Here is a 24,707-nt window from a genome sequence, read left to right on the forward strand (position 1 = left end):
ACACCGTTCCTCTGTTCTGTTTCTGCTTGCATGCGCATGCGCGTATCAGTGACGGAGAGGAGCCCATTTCCTTCCAGCAGCAGCAGGCCTGGCAGACACACACAAACACAACACACACATATGCAGTCAGAGGACAGAAAGCCGTCAAAGCAAAGCCACGTTTCGGATTGTCCGACATTAGCCCCGCGGAAACTGGATGCCCCCAAACCGCAGAAGCTTCACTGATGGGCGTTCATCGCTAATCTCCAGCCGCATCTGCTCGACACCTCAGCGGTATCTTTTGGGTGAGTTGGCCACAGCGCAGTGACTGTTTTGTCTCGGTTTGTTGTTGCTGCTGCTGCTGCTGCTGCAGCTGCAGCGTTTTACCAGGGGGAGGTTCAGGGGCAGCTCTCCACGGAATGTTGTTTAATCTCTATGGCGTGGTGTTAAGCTTACATTTCCCAAACAGTGTGGGGAGAAATGATCCAAGACAAATCACTGCTCTGCCGGGCTAACCTTAAACCTCGCTCAGCGTTAGCGTTAGCCGCTGCTCAATGGTTAGTAACGTCACAAGATCCATTATCGGACAGTACTTCAGATGTATGGTAGGTCTGACCAGGTTTTACATTTTCTTTGTGTTTGCTAATACGGTTAGCAATTTAATAACAAGCACCCGCACAAAAGCAAATCAGTTTTTTTTCTTCCTATGTCTCCTCTATGTTCTTATTTTAATGACCATTATGGCGTTTAAGTAGTTGCACCCCAAACCACTGAGTCACCCTCATTTTTTCTAGCCTCTTCTTCCATAAAGCTATGGGTAAAATAAATGGACATTCTGGAAAGAAAAGGGGAGGAACTGCTTACTGAGGTTTAGCTAGAGAGATAATTAAAGTAAACAAATCTGTTCACTTTAAATATGTAAATATTGAGATTTACTACTTCGTTTGTAGCCTGATTAACTCATGTCCGACAATATGTTTAGTAGCTTTGACGTAGAGCTAGAATCTGGTTAAACCTCAACCTTTTGTGGTTGTGCGCTGCTACACATATTGCGCGTCTTTTCTGAATTGACAACTGCAAGCTTCAGCAGCAGATAAATGAAACAATCTTGTGTTTACAGTTTGATCATTTCTGTAAAGCATGGGTGAATAAAATGAATTGCTCCGTCCATTTAAAACGTGGCACACTAAGATACTGGCAAACACTTATTTTATTTTTACACTCGGAAGACGCAAATCCCTGCAAATTTTACATTGTTTAGCTTTTTCAATTCATCAAGGTAGTCTGATATGTTGAAACCCACATATTTGTACAAGCTATGACAGGACTGACAATAATAATTCATGTGTGACTGCATGTGGTGTAATATTACTGTACACATAGTTCTAGAAAAATTTAGGTGAGGACTGTCAGGTTAATCAGTTCCTGATCTTTAGCCTTGGGCTGTTCTCAGGGAACATTTCTTCTGATTAGTGTGTTATCTCAGTGTCTGTGCTTCTTATCTAGCATGTTGTCGTTTTGTGGTAGGTCAGATTTGACCATAGTTCCTGTTCAGATCTTGTTGCCTCTGCAGGTTTGACCAACCAGCAGTTCTGGGATTATAGTCTTGAATGTCTGATTACGTTGGAATGTGGCTTGTAAATGACTGACTTGGCTCTATTTTTAATTTAACTCTTGACAAAAAAAAGCTCTTCTGTTGTAAATATACTTTTTCATTATTATTAGTAGTAGTATGAACACAAAAATATAATATAAGTATCATGTTGCATATTCCTTTCAGTGAAAAGGAACAATTACTATAGAGGTAATGTTGCCAAAAATAATCTAACATATAAATTATTTGTTTTAATAATGTTGGCAGTAACATTTTACATTTATTCATTATTTTTTTTATTTATGACATATTAGCTGAAACAAAAATATAAAATAATTTCCAAGTGTTTATCAATTTTTTTATTCTGTTTTTGTTGGTCAGTAATTGCTATAGTGCAAGTTTCAGTTTGTTTGTTGGTCAGATTATCTGCTCGGGTAAAACCTGCAGTCAGCTGCTATACAGATATCCTTCTTGTATTGCTGTTGAAAATTTGTATATTAAGAGTAATGGGTGGTTCTCTCTTTGGTCATTTGCATATCATCAAACAAAATATGAACCATTGGAAATTGAAATGGACCAATTATGATTTACAGTTGTCTAGTTTTCTTTTGACTTGATCAGCCAATTCTGTGTTAGCTTGATTCCCATTGTAATTGTGTTTTCAAAGGACTAAATCATGTAAAAGAAGAAAAAGTGGTATTCCAATTGTAACTTTTAATCTTACAGAAAACAAAGGACTTGAACAATTACTGTTTATGCAGCAACATAGGTTTTTATCTGACTTTAACTAACCTAAAGAAGTGCTTGTAAGTGCATACATATAAGTGTCTGTAGACCCAAATTGTGGAAGTTCTTAGTTTTGATGCTTTTAATAGAACAGAAACATCAACATTTTCATTTTCATTTTTTGACCTGTCAATTGAGGCATAATTGTCCGATTCCAGTCTCTGGAATTTGAGAACGTGTTGTGAATCTCTAATAGAAACCATTTAGATCAGATGTTTAGCAGTTTTGAAACCGTACCTCCACAAAACCTTGGTAGACCTTGATACCGGTAACGGGCTCATGCCTAAATCATGAAATGAAATGTCATCTGCTTGTTCTGTGCTGGTTAAGTGGGAGCTGATGATGAGAGCTGCGGGTATCTTATTAGAGAAATCTGTTACCATGATTGTTTGGAGAGGGAGGGGCTTGGCTTGGCATTCATTATCCTCTGAGGAATCTGGTGAACCAGACTGCAACATGTTAGCAATCCATATGCCAGATCTGTCAGGGCTGAACTGCTAGCCGTGTGCTGGGATGTCTTGCCACTTATTATTTTTTTGTATTTTATTGTGGTTCTAGTCAAAAGGCTATAGTTTCAAGAAGCTTTCAGGTTGTAGTGCTTGACCCATGAGGTTGAAGCATTTGTGTGAACACCACTTTGTGCTGCTTGTCACACATTTCTTTGCCAGTAATCCTCGCTGACTCCCCATCAGGTGAGAGTTGTCCAGTTGAGGTGCGGCCAGCAGCACAAGACTGCTCTAAAAGCCTCACGTTGGCCGTCTTTTAATTAGCTCCGAATCCATTTTGAGGGAGGGGAGAGGGCTTGTCTCTGTGAATAACAGTGTTGCTGTCTCATGTTAAGCCTTGAGCCAGGCTTATGTGCTCAACAGAGAAGAAATGGCTTCTCTGTCTGCACAGAATCCATCTCATTGCTCATTTGAAAACCATCCAAGGCCCGCTGACCTCCACCTTCCCCCCTCCCCCCCAACATGTTTCTTCATCTTTTATTATCAGCGATGGCAATAAAAGAGGACAGATTTATTGGAGACTCTCATGCACAGTCTAACTGGATACAGGTATTTATGGGCAGCATTATATTACAGAAAGTATATTGTAGACCCTGCTACCTCTGTGTCACGCTACATAGATGCATCCAGCACCAAAGTTTAAATAAAAGGCAGCTCATGAGTCTCTCACCCAGGCGTGGAGAGTTCGGTGTCTGGTAAGAAACATGCTCATTATGGGTGATGCATTTTTATTATGGGCCTTGTAACATGCAAAGTGGGAAAGCATGTCATGGTCCACTTGAGTAGGAATTGTAAAGGAAATGGAAACTGACATAAGCTCTGCACCTGCACTGCTTCCTCTTTCAGAAACAGATGCATCATACATTAAAACTGTACTCGCTCTTTATGAGGTTCTAAATAGTTTCTTTATCGACATTCTGTGAATTATGGTCTGTTTCGTTGGTCTCCAATCTGTTTCCCATATAACCCTCTTGTCTTCTGTTTGTTTTGCCACATACCAACATGAGTTCACATGTTGGTGAACTCAGGGACTGTGCAGTTAAGATCATTTGTATATCAGTTTTTGATTTTTGGGGGATGAAAATGTACATGTTAAGCACAACAAGTATTCAAAAATTAGTACTTGCGAGTTAAATTAGTTCACAATCATCGTGATTGTTTTTTTTTTTTAATTCTCCCTATATGTTAATCTAGGAAAAAATATTCTGGCTTTACTTTATTACATAAGAAAATTGAAAATGATTTTTGTTTGAAAAAAAAAATCTACCTATTATTGCAAGTGTTGCTGAATTTGCAGAATAAATCAAATCGCAGTCGTTATTAAAGTCTTTTTGCAAGCATTTTTAATATTGCTACTGGCTGCTTGGACGTAATATTTGATAGCCTGTCATATTTAGATTGCTCTGCACAACTTGCACATTTGACCAGTTGGATGAACTTTTGCTATCCCGGTTGCCCACAACTGCTGTAGATGATTTGCCTGTAATATTAAAGCTCGCAGATATTGATGAAAACATCATGATGATGGAAAAGAAACAGAGGAAAGGGGGAAATGTGAGTAAATCAAAACCAATCTCCATCACAATTTTTATGTATTGTGCTTAGGCTGCTGCCAGCTTCCTTACAGCCCTGTAAAGATTACACATCTATAAATTTTACTTGTAGTTTTTGATCCAGATTTTTATTGTTCTGACCAACCAGATAGTTTTCTTTGTTTAAAACTTTATCCTACTAAGTACTACAATACATAAAGACTAGCATCTGCAGTCTGATACAACACACATATCTTTATATCCTGCTATATAGATAAATTCCCTGTGTATAATGGGAACAATGATAGTACACAATTCACCTCTGTCTCACAAAGCAGTGTGGTTCACTGATTTTGGAGAAAATAAAAATAATTCAGTGTAATTCTGTTTAACCAATTCGCTGAACTACACAAAGCGGATAAATTATAGTTTGAAAACCTAACTGCCTTTGAATAAACAACAACCTTCCACAAATGGGTGTCTTAACAATTGTGCACTTTTATAAAATGTGAAGAAAACACTGATGCTGAGTAAAAAATTATAAACCTCTCTGACTGCATGGGATTAACAGTTATTAGGAAACTCATCGGTTACCACAAAATGTCTTCTCTTCCATGAACAAAACATAAAATTAGCTTTCGATAGTGTTCTTGTAGAAGTTAGTGCTCAAAAATGTATTAAACATTCATAATGACTGTGAGGCAGTCCAGCTGTGCGGGGAAATTTGTTCCCAGGCTCTGAGACATGAGCAGATCAAAAAAAAAAAACAAAAAAAAAAAACATTGAAAGCCTTCTTTCTAGAAACACTTAAAGGCTTAATATTTTTAAAGCTGGCAGTGGCATATGTCTTTAAAGTAACAAAGCTGTTAAACCAGACCGAACCTGAAGCAGGTATAATGGGGTTGCAGGCAGACCTTGGGGTGCACAGCATGTTGCTCTCTCAACTAGATAATCAGATTAGTTGTTCTAGTTTGTTGTTGGCTGGTATGTACATTTTCACTGCCTCCACCGTCTTTAGTTTGTTGTTTTGTGTTTGATAAGTGCCTTTGAATCAAGTAGCTGGAGTAAAAGGATGGAGCATTTTATTAAAAGGAGTGAATAAAAAAGGAGTGTTGGACAATTTTGATCAGGGTAAAAATTGACCAATTTCAACCACTGTCTAACAGAATGGTGCATCATTAGTCAAACTTTAATTTAATCTCAATTTGTGAGATTAAATTTGAAGTCTTTGTCAGCAAAAATATCAGAGAGCCAGCAGACTGTTAATAATTTATTCATTATTTTTCTTTAAATAGATGTCCATATGTTTTGAAGAAACACCAGTCTGATTTGATTTATAATGTTTTGAGTCTAAGAAGTGACTTGACTTGTTAATTAGCCATATTGTCTGCCTCAGTAGGACAACGTTTTGCTTTTTGTAGCTGTAACCAGTCCTTACCTCACTAAATGTGATGCCTACACATGACGTGTTATAGATTTGTTTTAACCACAACCAGTCCTGCTCCTTTTTTTTTAGACAGTGGCTTTGTGAAAAACATTTTAAAGTTTGAAAGCTGAGCCATGCTTTTCCAACCTGGGGACAGAATATATTTTGCCACTACTCCTTCTCAGGAAATCATGCTGCACAGCAGAGTAGTGTGGCTTAAATCTTGCGCAGTAAAATACTTACAAGTACACTCCCTGCTCAGTCTATCTTGTGACTGCCTGGGGACCTTTTTGATGGCCAGGACTCTATTACCAGCTCACCCCTGAGTCTCAGTGTTTCACCCTCAAGCAGTAGAAGTTTCCCACTGGTAACCTCCTGACAGAGAAAGCGATGTTAAACGTTGTAACTTTTCTAGAAACTGGCATTTCAGACAGCTTTACATCCCATTTCCCTGATCAAATCTTGCTGCTTGACTTCTGCTGGCATTCTAGCAAGGGTAAAATTAGAGAGGTTAAGGGAAATGAAAAGGGGAAGAAATCACAGCATTAACATTTCATGACTGTTTTGACTCATTTCTTTAATTTTTAATCTACACCTATTTTTGGATTTCGCTCCTCAACTGCTGTTAGAAAAAGAAAATTGAAAAAATGTTATTGCTCCTTCTTTCAACACTGAATATATTTGAGAGTGAGAATTTGGGAAATCACACTTTTTTTATGTAAAGAACATCTTTTCTACTGGTCTTAGTATATTCTAATTGCCCATGTAATAAGAAAAAACATATTATTCCTATGTAGTTACTGTTTTGTAAGTTCATACAGAACTTACGGTCCGGTTAAATAAAGATTATGTCATTTTTTAAATGTCTGTGGAGAGGAAAGTATAAGTTTTTGGAGCTTGCAAGCTTGGTATTTTAAGTACTTCCCTAATATGAACTAACAGGGGATTCTTTCGGTCAGTGTCTTCTGTAAGTTGGATATAGAGTTGTAATATTTCAGAACTCAACCAGAAATCCTTAGCATTTATTTAATGATACTCTTCCATGTTATTCCATTAACCACTATGGCTTCAAACTAAAGATATATCTAAAAATTTCATATGAACTTTCCGTTTATCACACTGGAAAGTTTGTGGTGTTCATTATGTTAATGATACAAGTGATTTATAAAAGGAACACCAGTCAAAATAGCCAAAGCAATGTTATCCCTAAACAGCACATGAATCATTTATATTTTAAACAATATTGATTTTCTGTATTTTCCTTCTCCCATGAAACCAATAGTGGAAAAATAGTAAAAAAGAAATAATTCCAACAATACATACTCTGAATAATACTCATTTATTATTCAGAGTATGTAATCATCACCATGTAGAGTTTGTTTTCATGACGGCTCTAAATTTTATAGCAGAATTTATTTATTTAAATTTATAAATTAAAATAACATTTAGAACCTAAATAAAATTTAGCCTGATTGTCCCATCATCTTACAGAAATGACTGAAGATGTCTGCTCCGCTCCTTGCTCTGATTCTCACCGACATTTAAAAAAAAAAAAAAGTACTAAAAGACAACATTAATGTTTAACACCTCTGCTTTGTGTTTGGCTGCCAGTTGACACGCTAGACATCAGAGTTAATTATTTTCCATGTGGAGTAATGCTGATAAGAGAGACTGTACTTTGGCCAACTCAGATGTTCTCCTTGTTGAGAGGATTTCCTTATTGTTTTATGCCAGTTGTGACTGGAAGCTAACTTTGTTTTAAACTGGGGGTGTATTCTACAGGACTATCACTTAGGTTTCAATGGAAAAGAAAGGAAAAGATCATTTTTGTAAATTTGACTAGACCAAAGAGAGTGTAATACAAAACTAGTATTTTGACACAGCATTGTTTTAAGAAGTTTACAAGGTAGAAATCTGTTTACATTGAATATATATATATTTTATATATATCTTGTATTGAAATTAGTAGTAAAATTGTATAAAGTCTTTAACAGCACTATCCTAAAATAGCGGACATGGTTATGGTCAGAGTTGGGCATGGGATTCTCAGTGTGATTTTTGAATATACACTAGTATTTACATGAAGTTTTTAGCTAAATTTAATTTAAAACAGCTTCCCAAACATCTCGTATGTTGCCAACATTAAAAACATTACCTTACACTAATGATTTTATCTAAATTTTTATTTTTTGTTGTAACATCCAAATAAATGTATTTTGTAAGAACAAGAAAAAAAAACATTGTACAGCAAAAACAAGGGAGGGACAGGTATGCCTACCCCAGGCTACATTCAATGGTCGAAAACTGTCACTGAGTAATTTATATTTCAACTCATAAACGGACTTTAAACCGAACAGGGCAACAGAAAATTTTATAACATTTTAAAACTTTAGTTATGTTGCTAACCAACTTATATTTATTTTAGATTCTTATAAGCTATTCGATTACTTCATATGCTGTTTTTTTTTTTTTTGCAATTACTAAAAGAGTTATATCAAATTGATTCAAATCACTCTTACCTATTCTGTTTGCTGTAGTTGGTTTCACTGTATGATTATTCTGTGCACTATCATACCAAACTTACGTCATGATCACTCATGTGCTTTATACTCATACCGGTCAGGGAAGTATAAGGAAAACAATGCAATCAGCAGGAAGAAAGCGTTTTCTCCATTTAAAGATATGTTAAACTCAGCTGAGTTATTTTGGTAATCCTACGGTGGAAATAAATCAGTAGTGATGGCGATGACGGGGAGACTCTGGACTTCCTCTTTATTTCTCTATTGATGTTCTGCAGTTGTTTGAAGTTATGTATGTTATATCATGAATGACTAGCTGTGTTTTGTGATATTTCAAGTGTCACATTATAACAAAGTTCAAATTAACTTCCTCAATTTTGCAAAAAGGTTTTTACGGTCCTTTGCGGTATTTTCTTTGGCTTTTTTGAAAAGAAAAAAAAAAAAAGTTAAAATGGGAGATGCTGAGTAAGTTCTGATGCAGCAAACTTTCCCATACACTAATGGTGTCCAAACCTCAGCACAGAGGGGAGGACTGTTAGCCTGGAGTCTGTGATGGGAGTGGTGCAATACTTCCATCCGCAGATGTGTCTGTGCCTTACAAGAGGCACAAAAGTCAGAAAAAATTGAAGTCCACACCTCCAGCTCGGATGGGAGGAATTTCCATTTTTCCGGTAGTTTGCAACCTCTACGTTTGATTTACTACAGTCACGCGTAGCGACGTGATGAAATTATGCCCTGTGAAGCCTGGTTGGTTTTCTCCAAACCAATCGATGGAAACGCTTCTAATGTGCATTTTCTTTTTCTTAATTTTTTGTTGTTTAAAGTTTACTCAAAATTCATGACAACTGGATGGAAACATTGCCACTTTGTTGAATTTGTTTTGGATACATGTCAATCTGGGCAGTACATTCAAGCAGTTGGTAGGAGTGTTGCCTTACAATAAGAAGGTTCTGGGTTCTAATCCAGGAATCTGGTCTTTCTGGATCGACTTGGCAAGGTCTGCCTGAATGGGTTCTTTTCAAGTACTCCAACTTCTACCCCATTAGAGACCAATATAACCAGCCAAACTAGCTAAATGTTTGCATGCATGATTGTGTGTCCTGTGTGGTGAACTGGTGACTTGACCAGGTTGTATTCTGTCTCTAACCCAGTGGTCAGAAAATGCAATCCTGGAGGGCCAGACAGAGTCCTGTAACTTTCAAATGTGTTCCTTGTCCTATACACTTGAATGAATCGATGAAATTGCGTCACTAGCAGGCAGTCAAGCTCTACCAAGCTCTGCTAATGAGCCAATATTGGAGCCAGGTGTGCTGAAGTAGAAACATCTAAAAGTTGCAGCTAACCGGCCCTGGAGGACTGGAGTTTGAGACCTCTGTTCTAACCCAGTGAGTGCCGAGTGTACCCCCTCGTCTGATGAAGGCATGCTAGTTGTGTCTGCTGATCTTTGAACCACCTTTTGATTTTGAATGGTGAATGAAATCGACAGCCAATGATGCAGTTTGCTTGGGTATAATTTAGGTACTTAGAATTCACTCTTCCATGACATGCAACTCGTACACACAGAGCATTTGCTGATGTCGTCGAATGAAGATAAAGCTTCTCGTCTCAAGTTTCTGTAAAGCCTCTTCGGTCTCTTGGGAAAGTAGTACCGTCCCAAACATTTAAAACATGCAGACACTCCCTAGCTACTAATTCATGTTGTCATAGAGGCAGCTTGGATAAATGTTAGCCTGTGAATTAATTTTTCTGATCTGTGCCAAATGAGGAGCTTGACTTTGCAGCGCTTCAGTCAGGGTGTGCATCGTTAGTGCTGTAATAGGGGCTTTATCTGACCTCACTCTATAAAGCAATTTTCTCCAGATCCCTTCTGAATGATTTAGTATATGATTTCTTTGCTGGTCACTTAAAGGGCTTTGATGCTGGTTTTACATCAGAAGTCGGCTGCTTGGATTCAGTTTTGTTCCATTCAGCTGAGTTAGTGATTCTTGAGAATAGGGACAAAATGGGTTTTAATTTTCCCATATTTTTTTTTAATTATTTCTCAACCTTATGTATGCAACTATGACAAATAATGTTTAGAAAATATGAAGATGCTAAGGTACAGGCTCCCAGTTGCGAATTTTTTTAAAAAAATTACATTTTTAATCGACCTGACCCAAAACTTTGTCATCACCATCTGACAAAAATAAATCTAAAATGATTTTTAAAATACCCCATTAGTGATATTTTTACTCAATTTACAGACAAATGCTTCTCAAGAAATAAAATAAATATTATTTAAAACAAAAAACAAGAAAAAGTCCATCTGATGGAGTTGACAGTGCATGACGGAGTTGACACAGAACTGAAGGTGGTGACAAACTAGTGAGTAAAATAAAAAACTTGGTACATGTGAAGTAATGCAATTCATGTAAAATACATTAAAATGAATTAATTCCACAATTAAGTGAGATTTGACAACAATTTCACTGAAAGAGTCAGAAAAACTCTGACGGAGTTGACATCTGACGGAGTTGACGAAATGCCAAACTACCTCAATTTATATGATGTTATTCTGAAGGAGGCCATATTGTAGCTCGTCAGGTCCATGAAATCTTTACAGTTTACCAAAATTAAGCTTTTATTTCACAAAATTTCATCAAAGTTTTGTAAATTGTCAGTTATGGAGTTGACACATCATGGTTGTGACGAGCAACTTAGGAATAAAACAGAAGAAAAAACTAAAGAATAACTTAAGCTAACTGGAGCTAACTAGCCCTCCTAGCAAAGGAAGAGAAAAGATGACGTCATGGGGTCCTCAGAAGTTCTGGTGCCCCCCAATAATGCCTGATTTTTTTACATTCTTTTCATTTCTGACGGTGTTGACAAAAACTAAGGACAAATTTCAACGGAGTTGGAAAATATCTAAAAATTATTTTTAATTCAATTTATCGATACTTTTATAATCATTTATATGACTACTTATACTTAAATGTCATAATATATAATTTTAGTATTTATTTAATTGTTTTAAACTATAAGAATGTGTTGAGTTCTGCTCCTGGACAAGGGCTTTTACAGGCATCATCCACCGACTACAATGTTTAAAATAAAAAAATATTCAGCAAAAAAAAGAAAAATATACATTGTTGTGCTCACATGACCCAGGTTAGTTTAGTTAGATATTTGAAAAAAATATATTTTGTGTATATTTTATTCAAATTTCATGCTTTATCCATAGGACCTGTTTTGTCCCTATTCTCAAGAATCACTGGCTATACATGTTGGGCTCCGTAATAAATGTTTGCACGTTTTTTTTACAGCTACTTTACTATCCAAAACATTACATTGTTGAGTCATATTTTTGTAATTTCCTGTGCAAATTAATTGCAATGCACAAAAAAACTGAGACAAAATGTTTTATAATCGTGTACGTACTTTTGTCTAAATGTATGCATTAATACATTTAGAAAATATGGCTTTACCCAAAAGTAGCAGGAAAATGATTAGGAAAATATAAACGTTATAGCAGCCTTGAATCTTTCTCATTTGGGGGTTTCAATCATTTTACAGCTCATCTTTGAAGCTGCTTTTTTTTATTTTATTTTATTTCATTTGTGTGCTAGAATCAACTTATAAATTTGTCAAACATCTTCTCCTTAGTACAGTTTAGCGTTGAACTGTTCACTAATGCCAAGCTGTATACCAAGGTTTTAAAAAGGTAGTTTCCAAAGCTACAGAAATGTGACTGTTTCTACATTTTAAAGGCCTTTTTATTGAGTGTTAGTGGGAGTGGACCTTTCTGTTTTTAAATACATGTAATTAGATGACGCTATGCATTTTTGTTTTGGATGCTTGTGTTAAATTCATCCAGTGGTCCCATGTTTCTACACCATAGACAGGAAACTAGAACAGAAGTCAAAGTTTAAACGTCTCGGATGATGGGGCAACGTGCGGAGGCCTGCAGTGCTAGTAGAGAGGCGCACTGGCTGGGGAGGGGGCGTCGGCACACTCCAGCTCACTGGATCCCATGAAACTGTCGCATTTTTTTTTCACATATATAATCTCATACTTGATGTATAATTTTGGTGTCATCTGGGGATTTTGTCTGTTTATAGTTTATCAGAATTTGTGTGAATGTTGTCACCTCTAAGACTTTGTTTCAATAACCTGAGCTAGAAGTGAATGGGGCTATCATCACACATTGTGTTAGGCTTTCACTGAAGATTTCCCTGAGCACTTCTGTCTGCAGGCAGGATATGCAGTTGCTGCCTCTGCAAACAGCAGCCCTGCATTAGCAAAATGTCTTCTGTGCTACGCGCATATTTCTTTATGTGCATCCAGGGGTTTCTCACTCCTCAAACCTTGTTTCACTTGTGAAAAGAAGCTCAGAATATTACCTAGAGCTTTATTTCATTTTTTTTTTTTTGTAGTTTTGTTTAGCAATTCCTGGCTTGCTGTGTGGTTGTTGCAGAAGTCGTGAAGTTGATCAAAGCTTTGCTGTCGTAATTGGATGCGATGTGACCAAAGTGCTTAGTTTGGAGTCTCACACACACACACTCACCCCAAGATCTTCAACAAAGCTAAAAGACAAAACATTGGGCTGGTTAATTCTGACAGTTTTCCTCCGAGATAATTAGGCTCCATTTTTAATGTAGACTAGGAAAGGAAAGAGTGACCTAGTTAGTTTCGTCTCTTGGGTTGTTCTATTGCGGCTGAATCAGTAACGAGTGATAAATGGTTATTTTTAAGGTGACTTTTAATTCTGAATCTGAACACAGTTTGGTTGTGTTTATTAATCACTGAAGTTGCATTTTCATAACTTTAGAGGTTCTGCTATTGTTTACCCAAGATGGAAGAAATGACAAATGTGTGTATCAGATCCTTTGTTTCAAGCAGTTTAATTTTAGTTGTCTTTACACGTTAAAGGCATCATCAATTTTGGAAGTTTAAAAAGTAATTTGTCAGAAACAGTAAAAAAAAAAAGTCTTTTAATAATATGCATGTAGCGCGCAAATGCCTCCAGCATGTGAACACACGCATGTTGTTGATTCTAGGCCAGGAAATGTGCATGCGCCCCACAGGGTGCTCCACAGTGTGCGCTAATGCTAGTCTGTGGTTGTGAATGAATAATTTAGCATGTTGGCATTGCTGGGTGGAGCCTGGATTATTCATGGCTGGCACAGGAAGTGACAGACGACTGCTGTTAATATTAAGGAGCCTCAGATGCAGAGCGTTCTCATGCATTTTACACCCACCACCTCTCTACGCTCTTCACTCGTCTTCCTCCTTGCTGTGTCCTTGCTTCCCTAACCTCTGTCCTCTCCATCTGTGAGCATAATTTTTTCATATCGTTTTCCATCTTGCATCGGGGTTACTCTCCATCTCTCTTGCTCTCGTGCATCTAGCTTCTTTTTCCGGCAGCTAGTGTAAACATTGAATCTCTTTCTCAATTTGAGATTACTTACTGTGCAGGTAATCTCTATAATCCCTTTCCTGAGCCATTACAGTGATCCAGGACAATTTGCAATTCCAGTTGCTGGCCAGGCTGTAGCTTCTCCCTCCCTCGCCTCTTTCTCTGCTCACTGAGTCTGATTTTTCTCCATTCGGTCTGTTCTGTTGCCACTGAATGCTTCTTTTATTGAAGAGATTTGAAGCTGCAGTTGCTGCTAATGCTGCTGCCATATTGTACCAGCACCCCACTGTGGCTGCCTCTAATGAGATTCTTTGTGTCACCATCGTCGTGCTTTGCCTCCTCATCTCCTCCTCTGTTCTGAATGGTGGAGTTGTCATGCTTAGCTATCAAAGGGGAAGGGGAGGCGATGAAAACAGCAGCCGCAGCAGGCGGTGTTCTAGCTTTTTTTTCCCCTCTATTATTCTTCACAAGCCCTAAGATGTTTAAGCAACTTCTGTGTACATCCATCTTTCAGGATTGGTGATATGACTTAGACTTAATACCAGTTTCTTTTGAATTTGCAGCACATGATATGGCAATATTTAAAATCTTCTCTTCATCCCAATAATAATGTCCTACTCTCTACTGCAGCTGCAAGCAGTAAGTCAGACTCTGACCCTCCTTTACACAGCAGGACAGAATTTGCAAATTACAGCTGTTTTCCCACATAAGGCAAAAGCAGATGTGTTCTTTAACAAGTTGAGTTACAAAACAAAGCAGGAGTTTTGCTGAACTTTTTGAATAAAACTTATTAGAATTAGTACAGCTGCAAAAGTATGCTATACATCGCATTCTAAACTGGATAGCACATGGTCTGACCCACATTCAGACCGCACATATGCTAAACAACTGCGAGAACCCCAAAATGCCCCCGAAGCACAGTAATAGAACAAATGAGCCAGATACCAAAACATTAAACTGTGTTAAGAGATCAGGGACTGAAAGAGTAGGCTTTTCAAAACATGGCATGTTATGTTAGTGAAAGCGCTGATAAAAGCTACAATCTGCCTGGAAACTAAATTAAATGATCTGTATTTATTCTATTATGTGATATTTAATGAACTGCGACAGAGACAAGAAGCCATCAGTGCAACCCTGAGCGTAAAGCTGATATAAACAGCAGAAGTGTCTAGAAAGGAAAGCCCAGAATAGCAGCGTATTAACACTTCCTATGTTTTGTTAAAAAAAAAAAAAGGTGTAGTTTCTAGGTTAAAAATAAGTAGTCTACTTTATTAGAGGAACTTCGAGAAACTCATAGGTACACCGACAAAGCAGCAGGACACATATCAAAATTTAAACTGTTTTACATGTCTGAATAAATTTCTTACTCACCATTCGATAATGAAGTTCATGACCATTTTCTCTGATTATGAGCTTCATTTAAGCTAAAGCTGGAATGGTTCCAAAAATGACTCCGAGTGTTAAAAAAGGTTATTTTTTTCCCCCCTCAATTCTTTCTCTTGTATTTATTTCCCTTGTCCCACATATGATCATGTGTTTCACAGGGGACAGAGTTTGAGGTTGCACAACATGCGTTAACATTAATTGTGATGGAGAGACGGGAGACAATAAGCAGAAATTTTTGGGAAAACTGTTAAAAAGTTTAGCTAGACAGAGTTTCCTTAGCATGGTGTCAACAAAAAAAATGAAGAGGATTCATAGGATCTATGAAAGACTTCCAAGACGATTTCTTAAATATCGTCCAGCCCTTCCTCAGATCTCACGATCCTACATGTTTTAAGTGTTTCCTTGCTAACACACACTTGGCTGATTAACAGCCTTTGACATAATGGCATTTTGAGGAGGTAATCTAATCATTTGAATCAAATATGCTGGAGCAAAAACGCTTCCAAGACATCTCTATAAATCTGAAATGTAAAACTGAGAACTCTAATTGGAAATGGTCTCTTTATATTTTTTTCAGCTTCACTACATCACCTGATAAACAGTCTGTGTTTGTCAGTTGTCTTAGACTGTGGGGGAGGAGGTTGAGCAATGTGTTCAGGAATTTTAAGTGAAACTGAGCTTCCAGCAAATCAGACACAGAGGCTGAGTGGTTGCTTTGGAAATGCACACTTAAATCATTACGTTGTCATTCTAGGCTTTGTATGTGGCACAAAGAGCCATAAATTGAATGTATTCATGATATTACTTGAAGAAAGTGCGAGCATCACAATGCACATGGTAAAAACATTTATAGTTTGGCTTAAGCTTGTTTAGTCTCCAGTCATCCACTTGTTGCATGCCTTTCTGCAACGCTGCTTCCCTTTGCGTCTCACACTTATTAATAGTTTGTCCAGTCATCTCCCAAACACTTACACACTACTTACTATTGGCTGCTTCTATATGCTGATGGTACCATTAACTTTGGCCACCACATATCTAAGCTTTATGTCCCTTCAACATCTCTGCCAGATAGATTTGGACTGTCAACAAAATGAAATTAACACTCATGAAATACATTGAAGCGACTAAGAATTTCTTGCGGTGAACTCCTGTCTATTTACAATTCAGTATTTGTCTAAATACTGAATTGAAGAGAGTCATCTGGCAGATGGTTCTTTTCCGTATCAGAAATACACGAGTAAAGAAATAGCTAGACGTTTTTGTTATTGTTTTGTGGTTAAATCAGTTGTTGTTGATCTTATTTAGCTCAAGCTACATTACAGCCAACCGGTATAGATTGGCTGACCTGTTCTCAAGACCTAAATCAGGTGTTTTTCAACTGATCAGGACTGAAATCCAGTTTTTCTATATTCAACAGGACTCAATAAGCTAATTTAGATTTTTAGTTTGCATACGCTTTTAAAACAAAACAAAAAAAAAAAAAAACAGCTTACAACTTTGTAAACACAGAGACTCTCCATTTATAAAAGGGGATATCCTGTAAAAAAAAAAGAATCAGAAAATGGAAACCCTCTCAGCAGGCAGACCCTTCGGTTCAGTGTCTCTGTAATGTATTCGATGATGAAAACGGCTGCAGCCTGCCTCTGTCTGCATGGATATTGTGTGGATATAAATAGCCAGATCTGGATGAGTGTGTGCTGAGCCTGGAACCGCGGCACACAGAGCTTAAACAATAAGCAACCATCACTACCCTTCCTCCCCCTCTGCTTTCTCCACGCCAGGAGCCTTCCAGAGCTCAAAGGGGGCCGGGGGTGAGTGAAATGGGTGGGGGGGTTCTTCTGCCTCCCTCTTCCTTTCTTTCTTCTGCTTCCTGCATCCTTGCTCTTGTAATCTGTCACCAGCAGCGAGCCCAGGCCTGTCACTTGTTACGTCAGAGAGGCAGGCTGGAGGGTTGCTCCCTGTCTGCCCACCTTTCAGCCTGCATGTGGTGGGAGAGTTTTCACTCCTGCTCTGCTTTAGCAATCATTAAAAAATGGTATTGGATCAGTTTTGATCTGACTGTTTTTCTTTTTTTTTTTTTTTTTTTTTTTTTTTGTAATTTAATGTTCTGGAAGCAGGTATTTTTCTACTTTGATATTAAAACAAGCATTCAAAATGTATCACTTAATTAATGCTTTCTGCATTACAACTACTGCTAAAAACATCACATTAAAATGCTTTTTTATCTTTAATATCTAGTAATAAAAAAATTTTTCTAGTTCTATTTTATTGCATTGAGAACAGAAACAAGTCATTTTCTTGCTACGTTTCAGCAAAAGGTTTAAAATATTTGCTTTATACATTCACTTGAATGGAATAGGATTGTCATTAGTGACTTTTCTTTATTAATCTATCGACTTTTTTTCTTTTTTAGATTGACTGAAAATTCATTTTCCTCAAAGAAGGAGATATTTTAATATTATTTGCATGACTGAATGTGCTAAAAATTGGAACATTGATTAATTCAGACACATCTTTCCATAAACAAATATTTACGGGAGAATACAGGTGACCGATATGGAGGTCTCTGCTGCTCGACGGTAGCCCCGGATGTCGTTTCTTCAGCTGCTCGTCATGCATGTATTGTGTCCTCCTGTTGGTTTCAAACTAAGTCTTACAGAGCATCCAATCCTCCTGTTCATTATCACCTCACATGAAGGCCTTCCACTTCAGCTTTGACGAGATTTAAAACTCTTTACAACCCCGACTCAGTTCACAATGAAAGCAGACGCTTTATTAGCCATGTTCTTTAAAGTACCGCTCCAGACTGCTGTCAATTTTTATTTTTACAACAATATAGAGAAAAACTGCTGTCACTCATTTTGAGGGTTACATAAATGAGGATAATTTTCTAAAGACTGTGTCAACTAAAAGCATTTGATTTAAAACTTGACATTAATGATCATTTACGTTGACTGGTCGTGGCAGCTCTACACAACAGTGGAAGAAGTTAAAATTTAGGAGGAAAAAAAATCCTCATCCTGCAGTACATTGTTTGTTCTTCTGTTTGGTAATGCTATGTTAAGAGTCTGTCAAGTAAATAAACAATGTTTCTGTTCACCAATAGACGACCTAACTCAACCCATCATTGCATTTCTTTTGGGTAAAATTCCCAGTTTATTTTACTTTAAAGGGGAAAAGTGACGCAGTTCTCCTTCATTTGGACATACACAGCTGACTGACAGCTTGCAGCTGCTCTTAAGTAGGGGTATGCTATGGTCTGAAGTAAAATTGCCCAAAATTTCCCACTTGGGGTCTGACATGTCATTACAAGCTATTTTAACGGCAGGCATGGTAAAACAGGAATTTGTATAGTTTTGAAATGGACATATTAAAACCATAATGTATAGAGAGATATTTTCCTCTGAGTCAAAGTAGATTGTGAATTTACTGCAGTACTGTTTTGATCAGATGTGTATTTTACAACACATTACAAATTCTCTTCATAGTTGTAGGCACATTAGTTGCAGAGTTATTGGTTTACCTGAGTTAAGAAAACAACATTAACTTGGAGCTTACTCTTCTGGGTACCATGCAAAGGAGATACTTTGTTTCTATGTGAAGAGGGAAAGTAGATGGGCTCGTGTTCTCGTTGTAATTTTTCTTTGTACCAATCCTAAAAATGGACTGTCAAACTGTGCAAAGTAAATGAGACTCATTTAAATTTCCTTATTGATGTTTTTGAAAGGCCTTTTGTGGGACCTGGGATGCATTGACAGGCAGATTATTCCTGAGATGTCCGGAGCAACGTGGAATAGCCTGCAGCCACAGTTTGTCGTCCTTCCGTTCCAAGAACAGTGGGTGTACAAGGCTCAGATTTCATGGGAATTAGATGCAATTTCTGGTTTAAAGCTCAACATAATCTTTGTTTGTATGAATTATAAACCTAAGGAAAGCAGTCAATATTGTTACTGTGTCTTGTCAAGACATGGACTTCTGTTTTTTTTAAGTCATGTTCAGTCACTATGTGTGAAAACACAAAAAAATAAAAAACCCTTGACATATGTCTGCGTTTGTTGCTCTAAATCTCAGGTTGTGTTGGACTATTTTTGAACTTAGTATAAATGTTTAAAAATCTCAAAATAATTTAAATCCAGAAGGCCAGAGCTAACCTTCTGTTGCTACAGAATCCTACAAAAGACAAAACAGTGGGGAAAAAAACAAAAAACACTGCAGCTAAAAAAAAAAAAAAAAAAAAAAAAAAAGAGGTGACGGTCGCTGGAAACATTTGATGCGGCAGATGGCAAACAGAGCCACAGTCATCATGGCTGAGTAAGCAAGAGCATCTCTTAATTTATTTCACTCCGTCATGCCTGTCTGATACTTTTCAGCTTGAATTTGAAAGTATAGCTTTAAACTCATCGTTAACTTTGAATTTTTTGGGATTTAGTTGTAATAGGTGGATACGTTGTATAGAATTGTGAGTTTGTAGTATAGTTGCCTTGCCTTTTATTTCTCTGCTTTGCTGATGGTGTTAGTTTTTTGTTCCTAATCTGCAGTGTTGTGCTGTTATTCTTCATGTATGTGCCGCACTCGGGCACATCTATTTGTTTATTTTAATGTTTTAAATAATGAAATATTATTTTCTATAAGTTCTATTTAAAAGTATTTTGTTGTTACTTTCAGTTCAATGATTTAGTAGTTTTGTTTTGACTTATAGAAGAAGCAGCGCTGCATAAAAATGTAGTTTTCGTCCAGCTTTAAACCCCAGACATCAGAGCTATGGGATCACTGAAGCATGTGGACGTAGTGGCTGCTGGGATGGGAGACCACTCTGCCAATGAGAGAGATTTGAGAACACTGAGGGTAAGGATGTCCAAATCGTGACCCTTATTCCCACAGCCTGCTTCCTGGTTGACACAGACCCCTGTGTACTGTAATGCAAATCAGAAATAAAAACATGCAAACAATAGGGGTTGTGCAATGCAGTCTGGTTATGGCCAATTTAATAGTTTTCTACATTTTTAATACAGTTTCTCCCATTTTGTATTTAAATGCTAAATCTGACAGGTTCTTGCAAAAAGGATATTTCTCTATATATCGAAAAACAACCTATTAGTAGCCTGAAAATATTGTGGAGTTTTTATTTCTTTTAAATCTTCGGATTTTATTGCTGCAGGCAGCTTTACTGTCAAGTGCTTTACATAGAGGGAAATTTGACGCAGCCACCAGTCATTTGTTGTTGACAGTTCCAAGCTGTCCTCTGTGCAAACTCTCAGCCATGTAAGCATTTTATTGTCAGTCTGTACTGAATATTTGCATACCCGACAGATCGTATTTCCATATTTTTCCACACTTTTCTCTTTGTTGCCAGTACACTTTACAGTGAGAGCTTCATGCTCTGCTTGTGTGGGACTTTACTAAAACTTTACTGCACTAAAATTTCCATGTACCACAAGAGCTTTTTTGAATTGCCTGCAGTCTAGAAATAAATGAAGGGGTTTTATGTCCTAAATAAATATCATTTGTTTGTCAGGAAAGTGTTTCCTTGTTTAGGTCAGCAGATCTCAGAGCAGTCAGATCTTGGCAGGAAATACCAGCATTATGATGACCTTGAGTGAAAACAGTTGATGTGTCTTGCGATCCCAAATTCTTTCTCAAACTAGATGTCTTTGGTTTTCTTGTGAGGGAAGAGTCTACTAGCGTTCTTTCAGCTAGCAACAAGTGGGGGAGGAGAAGTACCATGTCATTGCATACTTCATGCAGCTGAACAAAACTCTGCTCATGCTTTTTTTTTTTAGCATGTCTTTAAAAGGACTTTACATCATAAGATAGTATGATGCGATACTTTTATCACAACTCGTCATCTCCATATTTGTGATGGTCTGACAAAGTGTAGGCGAGGATGTAAGTTTTGACTCATTCAGTGGAATAAGTCTACTTAAGAATGTGAATGCGAACTCCGGCTCCTGCTTCTTGTCTCGTTGTTATTGTGCTCCCATTTTGATAGGTGTACGCATTTGCTTATTTAGACTGTTGCTAAATATGACTTATGTTTCAAAACTGAAAAAGAGAAAAAACACATTTATGCACTTGATTCCATCGCTGTTTAATTCTTACCTGGACAAAGTGTCCCAATTAGCTTTAGCAAATTTAAAACACATTTTCTCCATGTGTCTATAATTAAAATTAATAAAATAAATTGAACCCAGCCATATTTTTGTAATTCTTTTGTGTAAAACAAGTACAGGTTACTATTCTTAGACATGCTTAGTAATTTACCGTCTTCAGCAGCTGCTCAGTTTTCCATAGTTTTAATAAAATCTTGGCTGTATGGTTTTGTCTGAGGGTTTACCACATTTCCATTTTCAGCTCCAGGCCTACATTTCTGCCAGGGGTTTGACTTTCCTAAGATGTCTTCCACAGCTTTATGTTATCATCCAGCAAATTAAAATCCAGAAATCTTGGACAACTAATATTTTTCTTTAGAAACTGTGCAAACTTAATGTGCCTCAGTGGTATATTATTTTCAAGGACAGGTCATCTTCTCTTCAGTGATGCATCAGACAATCCCCCAAAAATCTGAATTGATTGGCTTTTGCTAAATTAAATGGGTGCTAATTTGCCTGCTACTTTTTTTTTTCCTTTGCTTAATTGTGGCACATTTTTGTAATGAGCACCATTTCAGCATTACTGTCTCAGAGATTTGTAAATACATAATGCTTTTCATAGCAAACCGATTTAAACTTGGATGCACCATGATTTGAATCTGAATGGAAATGAAAATAAAGGGATGCAGATAAAGCACTTCAGTTTGGGTATCTAAATAAATACAATTCATTACACCGTATTTCAGATGTTTTGTAATTTTTGATCAAATAAATGATTTGATTTAAACATTTAGCAAAAATAATTTTGTTTTTACTTTATTTGGGCTGAATTTTAGTTGAAGCTAAATTTTAGGTTTAAAAGAAAAGACATACAGCAGATTGCAGAAGGACAATAAACAAAAAGTTGCTGAGGATGGGGAATGTTGCATATAGACGTCTCTCTGTTGCAAATGAATAGTGTCATTTGCTGACCAGTCGTGGAATTCAGTTGGAATGTTGCAATTATTGTGCATGCAATGCTCTTCTTTGTTGAGCGTAATGAGAGTTATTGTCTAATGCTTGCTCATTAAATTCAATTTTCGCCAGGGCTATTGATTTCAATCTAGCATAAATAAAAGACAAGATGACATTTCACAATGACCAGCATTCTGAAACATCTCGATGAAGCTTCCCCTTTAGACCGTCTTCTAGATTGCCTTAAAATTAACGTGGCACAGAGAATGACTCGGTCCGAGGTTTCTCAGTCATAAGATTTACTTGCTGCAGTCTGAACAATAAAACATCTTTTGATTCATGTTTAAACTTTCATTCATCCAGAGAACCATGATAAAGGAACACTTACCTAGATTTTTTCTTGCACCTGGCATATTACAGAGCGAGTGTACCAGCAGAATTATAGGGTAGCCCCCTCAAAATGGTAGAGATTTGCTTGTAAACTTAAGTTTTTACCAATAAGTAAATGTCCAGAGCTACTTCTCTGTCAAGACACGGGGAGAAAATCTGCAGGAGTTGAATTGTAGTTGAATATTTAAAGGGTACACTGATTATCAGCTGTTTTTATTCAAATTCTTTTCATCTGTTCTCTTAGTAGGTCATGTCAATTTCTCAAGCTTTATGGATGTTTCCAATTCCTAAAATTGTCAAAAGTAAGAAATGACATCAAACTGCTGGATGAGAACTCCTGGCCATATTTCATGTCCAGAAAATCTGAGTGGATAAATATCACCAATCTGTATGAACACCTGCAGATGGCTAAAAAGCAAACTTCATTTTTCACTGCAGATTTAAAGTGTGTGAAGCAGAACGGAAGTGTTTGCAAAGAGAAAATGTGCTTTCCTTTGTCCTTTATCCCATTTCTGGTTCAGCTGCTGTCTGAGAGTTTGTTCATGCAATGTTTCTTTGCTCTAAAATTCCCAGTGATGGCATCGTTGGTTCACCACTATCTCTGCAGCCTTTCCAGAATAAATAAGGTCTCCAAAACCTTTTAAATTTGACTTGTGATACAGATCTTCAGTGCAGAGGATGTACATTTGTCCTGAAATGTCCTATTGTTCGTTGTAATAAACCTAGTTTCAAATACAGCTGTGCTGCATCTCCTGCATCTTCTTTCCAAGGTTTTGTTATTTTCTTGTAGAATTATTGTTCCATTCAAAAGTGCATAAGGCGGCATGATTCTTTATTCACCAGCAGAAGATTGAGAAGTCACAAGGCCTTACTGAGAACCACTCAACTCCCTTAAGAATAAAGATTTGAACAGTTTGATGCTAAAGCTCCTGAATAGCTCGCAGGCATTCTTCACTCCTGGATCAAGATAAGAATAGCATTCGCTTGTCTCTCCTCTACCACTTTGCCAGCAAGTGCAGCTGAGAGTTGGTGTTGCAGAAATAAAGGAGGGCAAAAAGGAAAGAAGCGTGTTCCCTTTGGATTCACCAGAGCAGCCTAGCCTCAGACAAATTGGGCTCTGTCAGTTTGCATACACATCTGTTCTGGTCTGCAATTAGGCTCTTTCCTGTTTCAACACAGGATATGGTCATGCTGCGAAGCTTAGCCATTGGTGCTCACTGGTCGTTGCACTCCTCATACACAGGAACGAGAGATTTCAGAATCTCCTTTATGTATATATATATTGTTTTATTAGTACCCATTTTGGTTTTGATATTTGGTCCAGAATTCAGTTTGTAGTTTTGGGTGCTATTTGCCTGCGGACTTGGCCTTGTTGAGGTGAGTTGTGATTGGTTTAAAAGTAGCCAGACACTTTTGTCCATGTTGCTGTCCAGATACAACTCAGTTCTCCCTTTATAAAGCTTTGGAAAATGTGCGTCAGCTACTTCCTCCTTGTGTTTCTCCACCCTCCTTGTTTCAACTTCCTGTTTTTGGCACAAGCTGGAAATAAGATGCTTTGAATGGGAATCACTGTGGTTGCTGTTATCCAGTGACTGCTACAGTTACCTAGTGTGCTGCTTCTGATTTGTTGTTTTGAAAATACACATATTTTGTTGTAAATTCAGAAAACTGACTGCTTTGGTTTAGCCAAATATTTTATCTTGTTTTACAAGCATTTCAGCCCGTCTCTGGACTAGTGCATCTGACTGAGGCTAAGAGCAAAACTCCTGCCCTCAACATTACAATCAAACCATGCTCCATTTACTTTACCTCTGAAGTGGAAAACCATAACACTTGCTATGGTTGCTTACGGTCATTAACTGCAGACTACAGATTCGCCAAGAAATTGTCTGTTGAACTGAATTGCCATATTTTTAGCTTGATCAACCCTGACAAATGACCGCACATGAACTTAAAAGTAGTCAAACTAAAAATAAACAGTTGACATTTTCAAATTGCCTGTTTGCCTGACTGTTCTGAAGCTCAAAGTTGATGAATAAAAGATGGACCTTGAAATTCAATGAGACGGCGAATAAATGTGACCTACTGGGCACCAAACGGGGTTGCCTTTATTTGAGCTTTTTTATATTGAATCTGCACTTGTCATCTGCA

General features: G+C 37.3%; 1 protein-coding gene across 2 annotated transcripts in view; it reads left to right on the forward strand.

Moving 5' to 3' along the window:
- The first annotated feature begins 40 nt into the window (after window positions 1-40).
- Window positions 41-24,707, forward strand: part of cskl (c-src tyrosine kinase-like) — a 44,113-nt gene continuing 19,446 nt past the window's right edge. For both annotated transcript variants that reach the window (XM_088004395.1, XM_088004396.1), the window contains exon 1: window positions 41-284. The gene's annotated coding sequence lies outside the window, so the exon portion shown is untranslated. The remainder of the gene's footprint in view (window positions 285-24,707) is intronic.

This window comes from Poecilia mexicana, unplaced genomic scaffold, assembly GCF_051168715.1.
Source record: "Poecilia mexicana isolate PSO_F unplaced genomic scaffold, ASM5116871v1 scaffold_3, whole genome shotgun sequence".
NCBI lineage: Eukaryota > Metazoa > Chordata > Actinopteri > Cyprinodontiformes > Poeciliidae > Poecilia > Poecilia mexicana.